Genomic DNA, 15789 nt, shown 5'->3' with positions numbered 1-15789 from the left:
ATCTTGACTCACTGCAACCTCCACCTCCCGGGTTCAAGCGATTCTCCTGCCTCAGCCTCCCGAGTAGCTGGGACGACAGGCGCCCACCACCACACCCAGCTAATTTTTTGTATTTTTGGTAGAGACGGGTTTTCACCATGTTAGCCAGAATGGTCTCGATTTCCTGACCTCGTGATCTGCCTGCCTCAGCCTCCCAAAGTGCTGGGATTACAGGCGTGAGCCACCGCACCTGGCCAAGGACTTGAACGATTTTAACCTGGTAGGGTAGGATGAGCTATGGTAGGCAGTGGGTGGTGTCACTTAGGTAGAGAACTTGAAAAAGGAGGTTCCCAAAAGCAGGGCTGGGATGTGGGTGAGGCAAGAGAGCTGCCTGGAATCTAAGGCACTGCTCTCTTTCAGTCTCATGCAGGCAGGCCCGTGAGCATGAGTGCTTACATCCATATCCTGGGCCTCGCTCTCCTCTCCCTAGCTCCGGCCTGCCCTAAAGAAGCCAGCTGGGGGACTTCCAGGACCGTTCTCTGGAGAAACATTCCAGAACTGAGCCACCCACCGACACGAGTGAGCTTCCTGCGAGGGTGAGGGGAGACTCCCTGAACCTCTGCTGGGTGCTCCCCACCGCTGCCACACCAGGTTCCCAGGGGTCAGTCCCATCCCTGCCTGGGGCAGAGTCAGGGAGAGTCCTGGGAAGAAGAAATGGCATACGGTAAAGAGTTTCCTTCCCTGAGGGTCTCAGCCACTGCACCTTATTCACCGTGCATGGGAGTATCCAGGGATCGTGCCCCCCGGGGTTGGCCGGTGTACGGGTTCTGCGGTCGTTCCAGGCATTTCTGGGCAGACCACCGCCGAAGACTCAGACTCTTCCATGGACCTCCACTTGTAAACCCCTCTGGAAGCTGAGGGCGAGTCCTGCCTGGCGTGGTGCCTACCCAGCCTCATCCAGGTAGCCACTGGCACTGCAGCAGTTAGGAGCTTATGGCTGGTCCCCCAGCCTTCCTCCCCCTCAGCCTCCTGGGCTCTTTGAACAACCCTCATTTGCAGAGCTGTTTTGAAGTTTTGCAGAGAACTTTTTCCCTCTCCTTTAATGGGACCTTCACAATGACCTCGACATTTATTCATGAGCCCGTTGTACTAAGATGAACCTGAGGTGAAGGCAACAGATCTGCTGCCCCGGGTTCCACAGCTCAGAATCTGGGGTCAGGACTGGTCTCCGGGTCCATCTCTCCCAGTGATCTGCTCTTCCTTTGCCAAGCATCTTGAACTAGACGCGCAGCAGGAGTGTCCAGTGAGTCCAGGCTAGGCATCAGGCCCGCGGGCACAGGCCCGGTTACCTAGAGAGTTGCCTCTTCTGACCAAGAGGAAGAATTCATGAAGAGCCAGGCTCCTGGCCTGGCAGGCAAGGGTTTCACCTGGTCATCAGACTTTTTTAAGAGGCACCAAGGAAGCAAATAGCAGGTGGCCAGACCAGGATGGACATAGTCGAAGTGAGTGAGCTGGTTTCGTGGAACTGCTAACCCAGCTGCCATCCTCTCCTGCCTTCCAAGTAGCAAATTCTCTGGTCCCGCTCGCAGTCAGCTTGTACCTGGGTTGCTCATTCTTGAAGAATGCTCACTGCTGGGCCCGCCTCTGTCTCTGAGATGAGGCCAGGAAAGCTGGGGTGGTCTCACTCTGTGTCCTGGTTCCACCACACCTGACCCCCAGGACAGCTGAGAAAAATCTGCAACCTTTCACAGCTGGTTGACTTTCAGCACAAATGGGCAGGTGCCTAGAGCAGCCGGCAGGATCTGCTCATCTGAAACCACTTGGGAAGCTCCAGGGAATGGCTCTCCATCCAAGCTGGCGGGAAGTGAGGTGGGCCTCAGCCTGGGCCCAGATTCGTCAGGGTAAATGCCACCTGTGGGAACTCAGGCTCTGCCTGGCAGGGGCCCCCAGAGCCGTTCTGAGATGACTCTTGCTTCTGCTGCCAGCAACGGCGGGTTCCATCTCAGGGAGGGCAGGGAATCAATCCTCCATTAATCCTCAGGACTGGTTCTTTAAGCCCACCTGGGTTTAGTCCTTGATTTCACTATTTACTGGGTGACCTGAAACCAGTGACTCAACCTCTCTGAGTGCAGGCATCCTTCTTTGTTAAGTGGAAATAACCATAGAACCTCCAACCTTACAGGTTGTTAAAAGGATCACATTAATTGACAGATGGAAAAGTACTGGTAATGTGTAAATGCCTGGCAAATGCAGTTGCTGGTTGTTTTTGGGTTTTTTTGTTTGTTTGTTTGTTTTGTTTTTTTGAGACAGAGTCTCGCTCTAGCCCAGGCTGGAGTGCAGTGATGTAAATTCAGCTCACTATAACCTCTGCCTCCTGGGTTTGAGTGATTCTTCTCCCTCAGCCTCCCAAGTAGCTGGGATTACAGGTGCCCACCACCATGCCCGGCTAATTTTTGTATTTTTAGTAGAGATGGGGTTTCACCACGTTGGCCAGGCTGGTCTCGAACTCCTGGCCTCAAGAGATCCACCCGCCTCAGCCTCCCAAAGTGCTGGGATTATGGGTGTGAAAATGTAGTTAGTGTTAGTCATTACTGTTATGATGGGAAGCATGCCAAGGGGCAGGCAGCAGCCATACCCTGCCCACTTACCACCTTTCTACTCTCGTCATGGTCCCCCCAATACCAAGTTTCATAATGCCAAGGCCCACTGCTACGGTTATGAGCAGAAATGGGCCCCCTCCAAATTCATATGTTGACACACTAACTCCTAGCACCTCTGAATGTTATCATTTTGGCGACAGGGTCTTTAAAAAGGTAATCAAGGTAAACCAAGGCCACTGAGGTGGGCCCTAATCCAGCATGACTGGTGTCCTTATAGGAAGAGGATATGTGGACAGAGACATGTGCAGAGGGAGGACCACGGGAGGACACAGGGAGAACACAGCCAAGTCACCAACCCTGCCTACACCTTGATCTCAGACTCCCAACCTCCAAAACCATGAGAGAAGGAATTTCTGTTATTTAAGCCCCCCAGTCTATGGTGTTTTGAAAGGGTAGCCCTAGGAAAAGGATACCGTTATGTGACCCATCGTAGGTTCTGGAAAGCATTTGTTCTGTAGGACATCAATAGGGCTTGTGTAAACACAGGATTCTGCAGTCAAACAAATCTGAGAACCACTGGCTCGAGCATAGCTCACCAGATTTTCTTTACTGGAAGCCTCCTCACAGCCCTGAATGTGCTCATGGGTGTTTTGAATGCCTAGGAGGGGAGAGACTGGGGGCATTTCCCACCCTTTCTTGAACATGGAATCCTCGCCATTGCAAAGCATGGGCTTTGTGTTCTGCACAACAGGCCTTGGCAACATGCTGGAAGCCGAGACCAGCTGGGGTGGGGAGGAGGCATGGGGGCAGGGTAAGACCCAGGGCCCTCTGCCTGTGCTGGCGAGTCCCTCGATCTCCCTTATCAGACAAGCAGCAGGGCCAGCCAGGAGTGCCACGTTTTATGGCTCTATCATGTGTGAGATCTTGCCCATTAGGGAGAAGCTGTCAACACAAAACATAGATTTCAAGATACACTTTCTACTCCAGGATTATGAATAACCCCTTCGATCATTAGAACCAGAGCATTTTTTTTTAAATCCAATTTGTTTCCCACTTCAGAACCCATTTAGTTTGCTTCCTGTCCTCTGGGTTGGGGAGGGAGGGCTGGAGGCCGGAGCCTTCCAGAATCCTGGCTCCGGTAACCTTGCACCCTCCCCCAGAAATTGTGCAGGTTTTTCATCTGAAACCTTGATTTTCCTAGGAATCATCTGTTATCCATTTCCTATAACCCAGCTGTGTATTTCTGTTGGAAGGTATTCCCTTTATAATCAGGCAGAACTGCAGGGGGCGCTGTGGAGTGGGCAGCATCCCCCAGAGGGTCAAGAGGAGCCATTCCAGTCTCCCAGCGGAGAAGTTTGGGAGGGTGCTGATTTCATCTGTCAAGTCCTAAAGCAATGAACTAAACCAAAATTAAACGAAAACAAAAATATTCACCGGGCAAAGGAGTGTGAAAAATCCCCATTGCTGTCTCTCTCTCCTCATCAGCGACGGAAACCAGGGCTTCCTAGAAGAAACGATGCACTCCCCACCTCCTCCCTCTGTTTGTGCTGCAGTGAAAACTGACACGAGAGATTCATTGGAACATGTGCCCTCGTTCCACTCTCATCAGCCCACCACGGGGACAGGAGCTGTTCATCTTTTTGGCTCTGCTCACAGCCTCCAGAACACTTGTGAGGGGCACCTTGCAGGTGCCGTGGTCGGATGAGGCCCCTGGGGCTCTTCCAGAGGCTGGCACTCTCCACAGTTGTTGCTCACCTACCTGCTCAGGCCAGGACAGGCCGGAGTGGACAATGTCTTCCCAGGAGGCTGAAGCTGCTCTATCACTCACCAAACCCTCTCATCTGCTGGCCTGACCCTGTGCTATGCTGGAAATAGCACTCGAGCCGGACGTCCTCCCTGACTTGGAGAAGGGCAGTGCCCTGGAAGGAGAGGGCACAGAAGCAGCTGTTTACATAACCTCTGAGGGCTGCAATGGGGCGAGCAGGAGAGTGACCAGGAGCCCGGGGCAGCTGGTGACCCACTCCTGGAGGCATTTGTGAGGTGTCAGAAGAGGGGGCCGCTTAAGCAGGGCCTGCAGGGATGGCTAAGAGTCCATCAGGCAGATGAAATGATTTGCTTTCTCACACTTACCAAGCTTAGAAATGACCTCCTTCATGCATATGAATGACTTTATTCATGTATATGACTCACCTTCTTCATGCATGTGATGATCTTATTGTTTGCGACTCACTTTCATGCATGTGATGACCTTATTCATGTATGTGACTCACTTTCATGCATGTGATGATGACCTTATTCATGTAGCTGATTCACCTTCTTCATGCATGTGATGACCTTATCCACGTATGTGACTCACCTTTTTCATGCATGTGACAACTTTATGAATGTGACTCACTGTTTGTCTTCCCATCCCCCTAAAACATAAACCCAACGAGAGCAAGGCCTCTGTCTACTTCTTTTTAACCAGCATGTCCCCAGTGCCTAGCTCAGTACACAGGAAGTGCTCAAAACTACATGTTGAATGGAATGAAGGCCAAGGGAGAGTCAGGGTGGGAAGGACCTTGACAGAGAGTGACAGGTGCCTGCCCCATCCCCCCAATCTTAACAGGAATCACCCCCTGACTTCCCACCCTGACAGGTCCCAGGACAGCCTCACCAAGAGGTGCATGGCCATGAACCATTCCCCCTCATAACTCCCAGATGCACCAAGATTGCCATGGAGAAGGCCCAGATGAGGTCCCTGGGCTGTACCCGCTTGCCAGCAGGTACAGAGCGGCGGGTGGGGGCCGCTGGCTGGCCCTGCCACGCACCCTTCAGGCTCCCGCTCCTGCCTCCCTGAGCCTCAGTCCTTTTAGCTCTCATTTGTAAGTGGGCCTCAACCCAAGCGCAAGATTCAGCGGGAATCCGGCCGGGTTCCCAGACGCTTAATTGGAGCTGGGCTCTTCATTACCCGCACACCTGTTCCCCAGCACCATATGGTCTGAGGTAAATAGACTATAATTGTTTATCCAGAGTCCATTCTGCCGTGAGTGAGTGAGTGCCGGGCCGCCTCCACCGCCACCTCCAGCTCCCCCGCCATCGCCCCTGCCACTGATCCCTCACTGGGCTGCTGAAGGACGAAGCCCCACACAAGGTTAAAGAGTTTACAGCTGTCCCGGTAGAGCCACCTTCCATGTCCGGGGGCCCACCTTGGAGCAGCTTCTCCGGCTCCAAGGAAAAGTCCCTGCCTAGCTATGCAACTGCTGGGAGCTTGGCAGCCGGGTTTCCCTGCCCTTCCAGCGTGGCTGAGCAGCCAGGCCCCTCGCTAGCACTGGGATCATTTATCTCTTTCCCCGTGGAGGCTGGAGGACGTCTGAGAAGGGCCTGGGCTTTGGAGCCTGGAAGGCATGGGCCTCGCCTGTATCTGCGCGCTGCCACTTTCCAATTTAGTGGCCTCGGGTGAGTTTCTTCATGTCTTAGGCTTTGGCTGCTGCGTCTTCCAAAAATCAGGACATGATTTTTTTCTGCATCACGTGGTCGTTCGCAACAGAAGGCGTTAATGTTCGCAGGGTACGTCCTGTTGGGTCAGCACGCTACCGTGTGCTTTAGAGATAGGGCCTCTTGGAGGAAGACGCTTTGATTATAAACACTTCACAGAGGAACAAAGTCAGGCTTAGGCTGGTGAACCCACTTGCCCAGTGCTCCCCAGCCAGAAACTGGGGGAGCTGGAATTCTAACCCAGTTCTGTCGATTTTGGAAGTGGATCTCCTGACCACTATCCTATATTTACATGATGAGATCATGCATCAAAGAGGCCTGGCCTGGTGCCCGGCATATAGGAGAAAATCAATAAATGCCCATTCTTTTCTCGCTGCCCTTCCTTCAGTGAACAGATGCCCCTGCCACCACCACTCAGGCTTCTGGGAGGCATCCAGAGCTCCGGGCTGCCAATGTGCCCTCCCCCAAGATATAGTATAAATAGAGCAGAGCCCGGTCCCCTCCCCAGTCCCCTTGCCTTTGTTCCTGGCCAGCCCTACCAGGAAGCAGTGGCCCTTCCCCACCGTGCAGCCGTTCCCCAGATGGCCCTGGACCATCATGCAGCCAGGCAGGAGAAGGGGGAAGGCAGGACGGCAGACAGTGCCCCAACAGAGCTGAGCTCTCAGCCTTGGAAGGAGTCAGATGAGTCTGTCTTAAGAAAGAGCAAGGGCCCCTGAGCATTTTGGGGGATCTGACTGAAAGCATGACCCCGTGCAGGAGGCAGAGTGCTCGGCACCTTGGGGGGAACCAGAGCCACACGAGAGCCTGGACACTCGGGGCACCTGGGGCCTCTCTTCAGGGGCACAGGAGGAGAAGGCTGCTCTTCACCATCTCACCACCTGAGTTTTTCCCTTTCCTGCCCAGAGCTCCTCTGCCCACCCAGAGCTGCTCCAGGAGGATGGATGGCTTCCCCAAGCCCAAGAGAACAGATGCTGTGTCCTCTTCATCTGCACGGAATTGGTCTTTAATATGATGAAGGGCTTCTAGACCTTTCAGCTCTGACGGATCCCCTATATAGCAGAGTCACTGGCTCTTTCCAGAGCCTATCTGGGCAGGCAGGCGCCCTCGGGTGGGCTCAGAGACTGTCTCATCCCCAGTCAGTTGGCAGCAGCTCCCCCAGCCCAGAGGAAGGATGAGACTCAAGTCCTATCCTTTGATAGTCCTATCCCCCTAGATAGACAGCAAGTTCCCAGTACACACACTCATCAGTCCACAAAGAGGAGCTCCACACATGAAGCACATGGCCACAAGGAAGCCAGGAAACCAGGGAGAGCAGAAACAAGCGTTGCTGGAGCCTGTGGGGTAATTGGGAAGTCTTCCTGCAGGAGGTGCCCCCAGGGGCCTTGAGAGCTCTGATCCCCATGAGGTACCTGCTGGCTCTGTGGAAGGTAGAGAATCAGGCAGGAACAAGAATTGCAACCAAGAAAAAATAGATATGGGGAAAAAAAAAAAAAAGGAAAAGCTTTTCCTAGCAAGTTTTCCATCTGCCTATGGGGAGACCCTTTGAAGAAGAGCCTGCAGCCGGAGCAGCAGCAGCAGCTGCCTCTCCCATCTCCAGGAAGGGGAAGGAGTTTTAAACAATACTTAAGCTGCTGTATAAATTGGCCCCTGAGGAGATGCCATGCAGCTCTGCCTTGGCCTGATGAGCATGGGGATATCTGCAAGCCCAGGCATCAGGCATGGCTGCTGGAGTGGTCAGCAGGGTGCCCGCCTGCCCTCGGCATTGGAAAGATGCAGCGTCCTGGAAGCAGGAGTCCCACTCCCTGGGAACGTGAGCCTCTGAGGAAATCTCTGTAACTCAAAGACTTGGAGGGCCAGGTGCGGTGGCTCACGCCTGTAATCTCAACACTTTGGGAGGCTGAGGTGGGCAAATCATGAGGTCAGGAGTTCGAGATCAGCCTGGCCAAAATGGTGAAACCTCATCACTACTAAAAATAAACAAATTAGCCGGGCGTGGTGGCACGTAACTGTAGTCTCAGCTACTCGGGAGGCTGAGGCAGAAGAATCACTTGAACCTGGGAGTGGAAGGTGCAGTGAGCTGAAATCGTGCCACTGTACTCCAGCCTGGGCAACAGAGCGAGACTTTGTCTCAAAAATAAAGAAAAAGACTTGGAAACCAGACTCAGGTGTTCTGGTCGGAGTCCTGGGTGAGGGTCAGAGCCCTGGATGAAAGGGAAGAGGAAGGAATGTGTCCTGGACTCCTGTTCTACGGCTGGACACGGGACCAGGCACTTTATAGACACTCTCTCATCTAACCTTCGAAGACCTTCCTGCTAGTTATCATTGCTACTCCCATTTCACAGATGAGCAAACTAAGGGCCAGAGAGATGAAGTCACTCGCCCAAAGTCACAAAGCCAGAAGGGGCCAAAGCTGGCATTCGAATCCACGCCATACACTGTGTCTCTCTTTGAACGTTCCACTCCGGTTAGGGAAGGTGGAGCAGCTGGAGACAGTCCCCAGACCTTTGCAAACTGTCCTGGACTTTGTGGCACAGCCTCAGGCCCTGAGGTGCAGGTGACACACACAGCTGGCAGGGTTTGAGATGAGGGAGAAGGGCTGTTCTCCCAGGCTCGTTCCCTTATCAGAACACCTGTGTCCAGCTTCAAAGCCATGGCTGTCATTGCCAGGGCCCCGTCCACACCTCCCGGGCATCCAGCAGGGAGCACATGGCACAGGCATCTGGGACTCACCTGAGGGCTTCTCTCAGCCCAGGTAGGGGCCGAGCTCAAGGGACTGGGGAGTGAATGGCCCTGGAAGCAGCCTTGGCCAATGTCAGATGGACTCAGAGGATGAAACCTCCAGCTGCCAAGTTCCCCAGTGGAATTGGGCCCCACTGCCCATGGCAGTAACCTTCTCAGCAGCACAGCATCCTGTATTCACTTCTTCCTGTCCCCGTCTCCTTCCCCACTCCCCTACTAGTACTTCCCCAGATCACCTCCCAAAGAAATCAATGCATGCAACCCCTTGTCTTGGGTCTGCTTCTGGGGGAACCCAAGCTAAGCCCTCCCCTGTGCATCCTTCCTGCCCCCATCCCTGTGCCTTCCGTCCGCCTGACCCCCATGCATCAGGAGAACGAAGGTAGCTTTTCTCCTCAAGGAGACATAACTAATAACAAGATCACAAGCAACCCAAAGACACAGACATCAAATATTACACACCCAGAGTGAGATCCGTATCTCTCTATCTGGAGCGCCGTGCTTTAGAGTGACGGCGCGGCCGCCGACCCTCTCATTGATGAAGTATGTTATAAGTGCTAAGTAATAATAATACTGTAAAATGCCTCAGTGCTCAAGCATGAGCTCTGGGCTCCAGATAAAATGCCAGACACATAGATTAGCAGGCGGAGGAAACGCTCCAAAAGCCATCTCCCCACAGCTCCCTGGACCTAACAGATAGGTCCAATCAGCCCACTTCAATTACTACTTGGGGACTAATAGCCAAGAGACTGATTAAATCCCCTGTCCAAGCGCCTGTGCTGTGCAGAGCTGGTGACGGCAGGACAGCAGGACAGGTGAGAACAAGGAGAATGAGACGGGATGGGGGAGCGTGCAGGTTGTCTGAGCAGATCTGGGCTCATCCTACTGCGGTGCCCCATCTGTCCTTACTGAGCCATGTCCGAAGCCCAGGTCACCATCCCCCAGCACTGGCTGAGCCCACAGTAGGGCTGGCCATCCTCTGCTGTCCTCCTTGGCTGACTCCTCTCCACTTTCCATCAAGAGAAAATGGAGAGGCTGAAAGAGGCCATAGAGAACCAGAAGGACAGCTGATTTGCTTGTCCTTGGGGGATAATCTGGGGGAAGGAGGTGGTTTTGCCTCAGAACCAAACCCAGGTGGAGGGGAGCACCAGGCAGTGAGGCCTGCCTCAGAGCGAAAAGCAGGAAGAGGGAACAATGGCCAAAGCATTAGACAAGGGCCCTTGAGGACTGAGCCCCAGAGGCTAGAACTTGAGTAGGGGCATGAGAAAAGCAGAGAAGGAGAGGTTCCAACTCCCAGAGACGCTGCCTTCCACGGGGCGGGGGTGGGGCACCAGTGAGAGCACCCCAGGAGCCACAGCTGGGTGACTGTCAGCCTCAATCTCCACTCGCCCCCAGACACCTGCTCCCCGTGCCCCATCTGTTCCAAGGTAGGAAAGGTCAGAGTGACAGCTGTTGCTGCATTGGGAAGGGCAAGGCCTTCCCCAGTGGAAATGTATCATGTGTGTCCTGCTGAGCCGGGGAGTCTTTTTTCATATAGGGCCTTTGACCTTCAGAAAAATATTTGAATCAAGGAGTGTGGGAGGAGGGAGAGGAAGAAGAGAGAAAGCGGGGAGGGAAGGAAGAAGGGAAGGGGAAGGAGGAAGCAAAGAGGAGCAGGAGGAGGAAGAGGAGGGAAAGGAGAAAGGAAAGAGGAAGAGAAAGAAGAGGAGGAGGGAGAGGAAACAGAAACAATTTACGCTAAATTTTATATTTGAGAGAAAACAAGGAAGCGTTTGATTTTTTTCCCTAGTCCGTCTGAGAACAAAATAGTGTGAATGTTGCTGAACATGTGTTTTTTAAAAATGAAAAGCACAGAATGTAAAATCGTATCCAGGCCTCCCAACAAGTAGTATCTGAATGCTCACAACTGGGTCTGCCGATCCCAAGGGACAGGGCTGTGTGAGGGAGGAGGTGGGGAAGGAGGCTCCTTTGACAACAGGCTAGGAAGCCTCTGGGTGCCAGAGACCATGAGGCCGGAGGAACTCGCCCCTCCTTGTTGAAGAAGAACATGTAAATGCTCCACATATGGAAACTCAACTTGTAAACTCTCATTACTCATGAGCCGGAGGTGAGCAGATGGGAAATGAAACGGCACCAGCAGCTAGCCGGGGAGCCCCAATGTGAGTATGAACCGGCACGCGTGGGGAGGCCAAGCCTGGAAGGGGCAGCCAAGGGCGAGAGAGGGCGGGAGGAGGCGGAGATGGGGCCGCGGAGCAGGAGCAGCGCGTGGAGGCTGTAGCCGGAGGGGCTGGGATGTGGGAAAGAGACCAGCAGGGAGGGGGCCGCTCACCTGCAGGTGGGCACAGCGGGAAACATGAGTGAGGGGCTCTTTCTTCCTTTTCGTTCCAGAGGGTCTAAGAGCGAGGAGGAGGAGTGCCTGGGGATGGCAGAGTAGACCTCGCCTGGGCCAGGTCTGGGCTCTGCTGCCACAACCCAGGCACATCCCATAACATTCCAAATTCTTCCACAACCCTCTTTTGTGTTTTCATCCTAAGAGATGAGGCGCCAGACTGGAGTCCTGCTCTGTAGAAACAGGTCTGTGGCTCTGCCTGGGGGCCCCTCTCTGCTTCCTCCCGTGTTCCTTGCTCTTCCTCCCGTGTTCCTTGCTCTTCCTCCCGTGTTCCTTGCGCTTCCTCCCGTGTTCCTTGCGCTTCTGGTCAAGCTTCAGAATCCTGTGGTCACCTCAGTGGGATATGGGGCCTGGCACATGAATCCGTTTGCTAGGGCCGTCATGACAAAGTGTTGCAGGCTGGGAGGCTTAAACAATAGAAATTTGTTCTCTCGCAGTTCTGGAGGCTGGAAGTCCGAGATCAAGGTGTTGGCAGGGTTGGTTTATTCTGAGGCCTCTCTTCTCCTTGGCTTGGAAGTGGCTGTCTTCTCTGTGTGTCTTCACATGGTCTTCCCTTTATGTTTGTCTGTGTCCAGATCTCCCCTTCTTAGAAGGACACCAGTCATACTGGATGAGGGTCCACCATCATTTTAGCTTGATGGCCTTTTTTTTTTTTTGAGACGGACTCTTGCTCTGTCACCAGGCTGGAGTGCAGTGGCACGATCTCGGCTCACTGCAACTTCTGCCTCCCAGGTTCAAACGATTCTCCTGCCTCAGCCTCCCAAGTAGCTGGGATTACAGGCACGCACCACCATGCCCAGCTAATTTTTATATTTTTAGTAGAGACGGGGTTTCCCCATGTTAGCCAGGATGGTCTTGATCTCTTGACCTTGTGATCTGCCTGCCTCGGTCTCCCAAAGTGCTGGGATTACAGGCGTGAACCACCGCACCCTGCCTTGATCATTTTTTAAAGACCCCCATCTCCAAATGCAGTCACATTCTTAGGTGCTGGGGTTGGGTGACCACATCTGGATTTGATGGGGTTGCAGTGCAGCCCATGGCAACAACCAGCAGAGGAGATGCATAACAAGGGTAGGGTGGGGAAGGTAAGAGGCAGGAGTTTGGGAGGCTGAGGCGGGAGGATGACTTGAGGTCAGGAATTTGAGGCCAGCCTGTCCAACATGGTGAAAACCCATCTTTACTAAAATGCAAAAAAAAAAAAAAATTGGCAGGCAGGGGGGTGGGTGCCTAGAATCCTAGTTACTTCATCTCCAAAAAAAAAAAAAAAAAAAAAGAAAAAGAAAGAAAGAAAGAAAAGACAAAGGAGGCAGAGGCCAACTGCACAAACAGACCCTCTTTTAAGCCCTCAAGTGATGGTGCTAATGGTCACCAGGGCAGAAAGTGGGCAGCCCCTCATTCGGGTAGACCCCAATTTATAACTCCTGTGGCTTCTGTTTCTCCTTCTCCTCCTGCTTGGGCAGGGCCTGCTGTGTTCTGCCAACCTAAGTCTCAGGCAGCAAGTGGGACAGAGGTCTGAGAAGCAGGGGACCTGGCTGTTGTTGTCAACAACCCCCTTCCACCTTCTCCCGTCCTCAGGGCTCGGCAGGGAGCAGGGAGAGGGCAGGACCTTCATCAGCCTAAGTGGCAATGATTGTTGGGGAGACTCGAGGCCAAGCCACCAGAAGTGAAGGGAAGAGGAAGGGAGAAAAGGCCAGGGATACTTGGTAAAGCTCAGAAGAAAGGAAACCGAATCCATCTCGGCCACATCCCGGCTGTGGAGCGCTGCACATGCCTTCCAGTGTTTCAGACCCTCATCACCACCGTGAATGAGGACGGCATCATCAGTGGCTCCATTTTCAGAAGAGCAAACAGAGGCCCAGAGGGGTCTGGTGACTTTCTAACACCATGACCAGCAGGTAGAGGACTTGTAGTTTGGACCCAGGTGTGTCCGACTGGCCAGCTCCCTTTCTGCTGCCTTTCCTACCCTGCACTGCCAGGCTGTGTCTGTGTGGTAGGTCCCCAAGCTGGAGGGTGAGCCCCCGAGGTTACCAGATGTCAGTATCAGGCAGATCGGCAATCCAGGACCTCAGGGAAGGTTTAGAGGACGGCACAAACCAAAAGTCAGAAGTGAGCCCCAAGCCAGGAAACCCAGGATGACGGAATGCTGGGAAGAACAGGTGGTCTCCCAAATCTAAGAGGAAAGGCTAATTTGGTCAAAGCCCCAATCATGGGAGCCCTGAGGTGTGCTCTCGGAACGCGTCTGAGTAGGTCCTGCCCTAACCCCACGCAGTTGCAGGCTCCCTGGGCCAGGCAGCGAAGGTCAAAACTATGCTTGCAGCATGATCTGAGTCCAAATGAGGGGGACACAGAAGTGAGTCCTGAATGTCTCAAGTTCTCTCAATTAAGGAAGACGCTGTCCTTGGGGGATCAGCCAGGTCACAGCAGAGAGCAAGAAGCAGTTGAAGATGCAAACTTAGGTCACCCAGCACTGACCTGGCCCAGCCGTTGCTCTTGGAAGCAACACACTGTTGGGTGACCGGGAAGGAAGTTCTTAACAAGAGCTGGGATGGAGCTGCAGTAGGAGGGGATCACAAATCTCCTCCGGAACAGCTTCTCGGCACTAATAACCGGGTGGGGACCCGAGGCCAATGAGTGAGCTTTCTCTCTCTAGCCCATCTATGTCCAGGATAATGATCATGACAATGAGACCAGTGGCAGGCTTCCTGGGTTTACTGCACGACCTTGGCCAAGGGACTTAACTTACCTATAGCTTTTCTCGTCTGTAAAATGTGATAAACACAGCACCCTCCTCACTGATGAGTCAACCCAGGCAAACATCTCCCAGCCTGCCTGGCCCACAGCAAGCACCTCTGAGCGTCAGCTGTCAGTGCGTGCAGGGGACGGATGTTGTCCCGCCCTCCCGGCAGCTGGTAGAAGATTCCTCTTAGATCGAAAGAACTGCCTTGCTTTTGAAAACTCGTTGGTAAGGTCCCTGGTGGAAGAAGCTAGGGCTTCATAACCTGATGGGGGATGAACTGCTCCATAAAAGACAAGGGAGGAGTGTGTTGGTTGCACTGGAAGGGGAGGAAGCACAGAGCCAGGGTCAGGAGGGTGGGAAAGCCAGGGATTGCAGAAGGCTGGGAGGTTGCCCAGGGATTGCAGAAGGTTGGGAGGTTGCCCAGGGATTGCAGAAGGTTGGGAGGTTGTCCCCACCCTGCACCCCTCGAGTCTCACTAAACTCACAAAATTCTCCAGGCCAATGGATGGTTCTGGGGAAAGGGTGAAGGGCTGTGTCTTGTATCTGCGTCTGCCCACGTAAGGTCCCCAGTGGCCTCAGGCAGACACTGAGGTTTGAAGCAAGCTTTCCTAAATCTCCAAGGGGTGGGGGATTCTATATTCACCACTGGGCTTCAGCTGGATCAGCCAGAGGCCAAAAAAAGTGAGCCACGCAACAGAGCCCGCTTCCCATAGACACGTCCGAGGGGGAAACCAGCATCTCAATAAAACTAAGTCAGCTCCAACCCGAGGTCTCTGCCCACTGGCTGCAACACAGCCCTCAGCTACCACCCCATGTAAGTGTTGTCACATTTCAAACAGCAAAGACAGTTGGATATCAGAGATGGTTTGAGTCTCCGACTTTTATGGAATTCCCAGCGCGAGAGCCTCCGGGCTCGGGCAAAATTTCCCCAGTGGCAGCGCTTTGCTCCCAACATGCGCCTCGTCTCCCAGCCTCCCCGCTATTGAATCCAGCGTGATTGTCTCTGGGGCCCATAATGGAATTTTATCAGGGATTCCTATAACTGGATTGCTTATTTGCAGCCTTCCGCCAGCGGCAGCTCCAGATAAAGAATGCAGAGTATGTGCTTCGGTGTCACAAACTGTGCCTGGCCACCATCCATCATCCTGTCAAGACATCACTCCAGACAGCCTGGCTTCAAGCAGAACCAGGTTGGGGATTTTCCTCCCAAGAATAACAAACAGCAGCTAAGTCAGGTTAGGGAGCCCCTGCTTCTCCGCCATGCCTTCATTACAGATGAATGGATTTCAGGTTTCCCCATGTTGTCCAGCCAGTTCCCCTCCGTTTCCTCAGGGTCTGGAGCAGCAAAAGTCACCAACCCTCATCCGGTTTAAGAAGCCTCTAAACGTCATAATAAGTTTATGCAACCCTTGGCAGGTAGGATACGGAGATTGCAATAGCAAAAATTCTTTGCAAGTAGAAAGCATTTATAAGATTCATCCATGTATCTTATCCCATTGATCTTTATGGCCACCCTGTAAGGCAGGGATTGTATTCCCCAGTTGCCAGTTGAGCTGAACGAGACTGAGAGAAGTTAAGTGAGTTCTTCAAGGTCACATAGAGTCGGGGGAAGTCAGGATCTGCACTCAGTTCTTTCCACTCTAAATCATGCACTCCGGGTACTCTTTATGTTGCAGCTATTCTTCCTTCCCCATACTCCTCCTCTCCTCAAACTGTGTCTCTCGGTTGCTGTCTGTCTTTCCATACCTAGTCCCGAGCATGCAGTGAGGGTCTGGCCATCTCAGAAGCTTCATGGAGGGGGGGCTGCCCATCTCAGTGGCTGCATGGAGGGAGGGGTTGGCCATCTCAGTGGCTGCGTGGAGGGAGGGGCT

At 53.4% G+C, this 15789-nt stretch overlaps 1 pseudogene; it reads right to left on the bottom strand.

Annotated features, from left to right (window-relative positions):
- LOC116418491 overlaps positions 1 to 15789 on the bottom strand; it is a 24301-nt pseudogene that overhangs the window by 1937 nt on the left and 6575 nt on the right.

This window comes from Piliocolobus tephrosceles, chromosome 16, assembly GCF_002776525.5.
Source record: "Piliocolobus tephrosceles isolate RC106 chromosome 16, ASM277652v3, whole genome shotgun sequence".
NCBI lineage: Eukaryota > Metazoa > Chordata > Mammalia > Primates > Cercopithecidae > Piliocolobus > Piliocolobus tephrosceles.
Note: the sequence above shows the minus strand (reverse complement) of the source record. Positions and strands in the feature narration are given on the sequence as shown.